Source organism: Aplysia californica, unplaced genomic scaffold (genome assembly GCF_000002075.1).
Source record: "Aplysia californica isolate F4 #8 unplaced genomic scaffold, AplCal3.0 scaffold00129, whole genome shotgun sequence".
Classification (NCBI taxonomy): Eukaryota; Metazoa; Mollusca; class Gastropoda; order Aplysiida; family Aplysiidae; genus Aplysia; species Aplysia californica.
In genome coordinates this window covers 375,190-380,408 of record NW_004797399.1, presented here as the reverse complement: position 1 = coordinate 380,408, position 5,219 = coordinate 375,190, and the positions used below count along the sequence as shown (strand labels likewise).

General features: G+C 37.8%; 1 long non-coding RNA gene across 1 annotated transcript in view; it reads right to left on the bottom strand.

Moving 5' to 3' along the window:
* Positions 1-1,218, bottom strand: part of LOC101852684 — a 7,349-nt gene extending 6,131 nt beyond the window's left edge. The window contains exon 1 of the long non-coding RNA XR_001184759.2: positions 1,118-1,218. This is a non-coding gene — a long non-coding RNA (uncharacterized LOC101852684). The remainder of the gene's footprint in view (positions 1-1,117) is intronic.
* Between the last annotated feature and the right edge of the window lie 4,001 nt (positions 1,219-5,219).

Sequence of the window (5,219 nt, the reverse complement as noted above, 5' to 3'; positions counted from 1 at the left end):
AAAGAGTGCGCTTTTGTGAAGAGGGCGCCACCAAATTTGGAGGACACTTTTTTAATTGGCTCAAAGAGAGAAGTGGCCCATCTTGTTATGTACTATCATTGGTAATGTATATCATTATAATGCCTTCGTATGTTTTGCCTTAGTCGGAGTGAAGATTATGTCACTTCGCGTTTTCCCGATTCTTTTCCCTGGGACGAGGATACACACACATGCGGTGGACATGGCCTTGACTTGACCCAGGCACATGTGAACGAACTTTTCCGGTTCGGTAACCGTGATTATGCGAGGTCGAGACAGAGAATATAATGCCGCCTGGCTTATTACTCTTTGTCGTACAGTTAGAGACTGACGCTGTTTATAACGTTTCACATTACATGGGCTTATTTAGACAGACTGTTGTTTTGCTGTGCATGTGCCCACATGTTGCTACTTTAAATAATACTAGAAAAAAAGTCACTGCTCTGTTTCTTTATATTCTTGTGTTTGTCTCAAAGGCAGACAGCCGCATAACAAAGAAAGTGTTGGATTGGAATCCACAGGGTAAGAGAATAGAGATCAAGGGGAAGACTGCGTGGAACTGGAGGAGAATCACAGAAATTGAAGAACAGAAAAGTGGGAAGACATGGAATAACATCAAGAGGCTATCCCAGGATAGAGAAAGGTGGAAAGTGTTTGTCCGTGGCCTATACCCTGGTGCAGGGTGAGAAAGGCAATGATGATGATGTCACAAAGAGGCACATATAACTACGTATAGAGGGAAAGTCTGAAAAGTTACAGCTGTATCTTTATCCAGGAACTGCGACTATGAGAGTCAGCTGTGTTGATTTCAGCATTGTGGTTGCTGCTTCTTCTTCCTTTACTACAAGTGATTATTACATGTGTACATTTACACGAATGATAAGAACTTAGTTGTAACGGCAAATAAAAAAATCCAACAAACAAATAAACCAACAAAAATATTTTTTATAGGTCTACCTTTAATATCTCCTCTATTTAACCTAGATTTAAAGTCATAGGTGAAATCATTAATAAAATAATAATTATTAAAATCCTGATTAATAAGTAGAAAAGTTATGGTTACTTCAAGAAGAAAATGGTATAAAACAAAACAACGAACCGTTTTCTCAGATTTCAGACTAAAAGCCCTGAAATTATTTTTATAAGACTTGTGCTCGTAAAGAGATTTACTGGCTATGTCTGGTCTTCGTATTCAACCACTTCCCTTAAACGCTCCTACTTATATATAGGACCAAGGCAAGGAGATTAAAAGTAATGGAGGATGCTCTGTGGGCGGCACCGCACGCCTGATAGGAGCCCTCTCTCGCGGCGGAACCGTGGGCTACCTGCGCTGCGCGATTGCCCGATTAAGGCACTGAAATCTAGATAAATAAAGAAAGAAGGTTTTATTCCGAAGTCCTTCAGATTAGGCAAGTCAATTAGTAAAAATGCCTTGCACCTGTGTTGTATTTAAGTGTAAGAACCGATATGATGCTTCAGTGGACCGAAGTTTTCACAGTTAAGTTGTTTCCCTTTTAAAAAATTTGAATGAAAGTATTTCTATGCCCCTAGCAACACAATTTAAATCATTAATTCATAAGAGGCTGGCCCCGGCGCTACATGCCAAAGCCAACCCAGGCTGAAAGGGATACAACACCCCAGTAGAAAGACTGAGATACTCAATTTTTTAAAAAGTATTCTTATTCATAAATATATAATTATTATGAGTATATATATATTATGTGTGTGTATGTATATATACATATTATACAATTTAATTAAAGATATTGCTTTCCTTTGTGTGTGCACATTAGATGCTACTGTAGTCTAAATGTAGATATCTAGAGGCTCCATTAGAACATGAAATCAATATTCAACAACAATAATGATGAATATTTTCTATGTTAAAGAAACACCAAACCATATCAGATGAGGGGAGAAGGTAGGGTGGGGTGGACAAGAGTTTGAGTCTTGTTAGATAGAACTATACTCGGTTTAATTCTATTGTTGTAGTCTTCACCTAAGATCCCACAATCAATAATTCCGGTTCATTTAAGATTCTGCTGTTAAAAAATAAACCAAACAAAGCAACAACAAATTTTACTACACAAGAGTCATCACTAAGATAAATTATTCCCCTCTGGAGTGTAATAAGGGACTAAAAACGCTGCTCTCCATATCATACTTTACTGAAGAAAAAAAAACCCTTCAAAGGTTATCCACGCTCATGCATGCGATCACACTTCCAAGGGTGCTGTTATCTCTTTTTTGGGGGGAATATTTGAAATCATTGTGCGCTCCACTTTGTGAAAACCAAGAAACAAAATTATTGTAATCAATAATATTATTTATAGACCAAGACATACTGTTAGCAAAAAAATTATATAAAGCAAACATCGACCCTCTTTTGTGTCCGCTATTCCTTACACATAAAGTTAGTTATGGCACACGCCTAGAATCATGCAATCATTATATATATCTTAAATTCAGTTTAAAAGTATATTTTCATCCATTTCTTATAATTATATATTTTAGCATCTTGAAAGATTATCTTGTTAATTTGGTATGTTTGATAATTTTATGTTACTCGGAAAAGTTTTCTTCTTATTTTACACATCTTTTTGATTTTTAAACTAGATTATAACATACAACTCTTAAAGAATTGAACAGTCCGTATCGCACACATAATTTTTTTCTCCCTGTCATTATCCGTCAGCCTGTCAGTTGATCACAATCTCTCTCTCTCTCTCTCTCTCTCTCTCTCTCTCTCTCTCTCTCTCTCTCTTATTTAATTCTTCCCATTTTCCTTCGTCCCTTCCCAAGGCCCGCCCCCCCCCTCTTAGCCCACACTCGGTGGCCATATTTGATCCCCAACGCGGCGTACTGCTCGCGGCGCCGCGAAGAGAGAGAGAGAGAGAGGAGGCTCCATTAGTTCTAAGCTCCTTGGACCAAGGAGATACATTGTGTCAAGAGTCCATAATACGGGTAGACTAACCTGACGTTTTTTTTTTTTTTGTTGGTTGTTTATTTTTCTTGTTTCGTGACTCGGCACGCCCTACTTAAGATGCCAACACAGCAGGTGTATTGGTTGTTTTCTCACAGTGACTATTCATTCGACCGAGGTGCCCTCATTTCTCCTTCAGTCCAGTTATGCTTTTCAATCCGCTGCTTTTTTATATTTCTATTTGTAATAAAAAGCCACCCTGTTCAGAGTACTGTTTTGAGTGCCATAAGGTGCGAGTTTTCTTACATATTACCGTGTTTACTTGTTGTGGGAAGATGGGGTGTTCAAAACAGTCTCAGAATAGTACGTAGGTAACTAGTATATCGCCGCTTGGGGGCCTTGCTCCATTAACTTTGCATCATGGGACGCCATGAAATCTTAAAACAAGTTTAGAGACGTCACTTTCAGTAATTAACTCTCATACTTTGCTTTCCATAAATTCTTCAGAGCTTTTTTACAGTATAAAATACAAAAGTATCTCTTCTCGCCCCCCCCCCCCCCCCTCCATTGTCTGAGTTGTATGCACAGAGTTACCCCTTTTTAAACCTATAGTGTACATCAATGGTTGTATGAGATCTTTAAAGAGTACCTATTTTCTTCTTCACTTTTCTGCGCTGGAAACAAGGACATCAGAACAAACCTCCTTGGCTGAAAAGCTTTTTTTTATATTTGGTTGCCAATTTGTAATAAGTAGGCCTCTCAGTAAATTTATTTATACTTGCAGTTGCTGAAAAGATATCGGCCAGTGGATCGTGGGGTTGCTCAGTGCGAAATACTACGCGTGTGTCACACGGTCAGCAATTTAGGCTTTTAAAAAGTTCTTTCACCATTCAAATATGGCTCATCGTAACTGACGTATATTTTTTTAGAAGGCGTATGACCTCTTCAGGTCCTTCCTTTGGCTGTACATACATCTGGAAAAAAAACCCCCAACAAAAAAACAACCTAATTTTTTTTTAAGTGTTTTTTTTTTTCAGGAATAAAAGACAGCGAACTGTATTTTCGGGTGACTGACTTGACTGAATAGTAGGTAAAGGTTCAAGGATAACTACAGCATTTCGTTTCTCTGTCACACGGGAAGAGCGGCTGAAAGCAAGGCGCGGGACGAGAGTCGCAGATTCCACTTGATGACATTTTGACCTTTTAATAGGTTTTTAAATAAAGCTGTAAAAATATATTATTATTATTATATTATAGTCAAAAAATATATTGCCAAACATATTTCCGAAGGAAGAAGTAAGCTCTTTTTTGCACATCCCTCTACGTTCGCTAAAAGAGGAAAGAAGCAACAGAATACAAGCAACCAGAAAAAAATACAATTAAAGAAAAAAACTCACGAACATCCATTCCCCTCTTCAATAGAAGATGCAACGGAAAGCAAACTAAACTACATGTATTAACAACTGAAGTCAACAAATAGCAAAGGACTATCAACACAAATCTCATTTAATCGTCTTGTAACATATACAGTCCTTTCCGTTTATAACAGCCTATGTTATTACAGGAATTTGGATGATAAATCTCCGTTTTGTTTTTCTCTTTAAAAGTGTAAGTAATATGAACCTTGCTACTACAACAGACTCGGATATAACAGTGATCTTGCAGCGAATGAACTTGTTTTCGATCCGTCATATTGATAAAATTTGTTTCAACCAAGACATATCGCCTGTTTGTATGATCGCTTGCCTGAGCACAAACTTTCAAACACACTATGTTGGGGTCACTGATTGATTCCGTCTCAGAGTCAGCAAAACGGCCCACTGGAAAAGGATCTGCGGTAATCGAAAATAAAGTACATGTAAACTGAAGGTGCAATGGTACTGGTAGTTTTCCTTGATAACGTTTATGTGATGCCTCTTAATAATTTAAGATACTCGCGGATAGTCCAGCACAACAAGCGCACACTGAAATCAGCAACCGACCATGTTGGATGTACATTGTATATATCTGACACTACTGAACATGAATTACTCATCCTGAAGAGTGCTAAATTAATACTGTACACCCAAACAAGGAGACATAACTACTGCAATTAACAATAGTGAACCAAACACAGTTATTGCTCATGTAACAGATATTACAGAGTTACAGTTTATAAAAGGACTCGCTTATAACAGGGAAAAACTGCCGGTCCCGTCTGCCCTGTATCTAGGTCTGACTGTATCCCCCCACCTTCCTAAAAATTTTTTTTAAAAATCACCTGCAATAACAAACATAT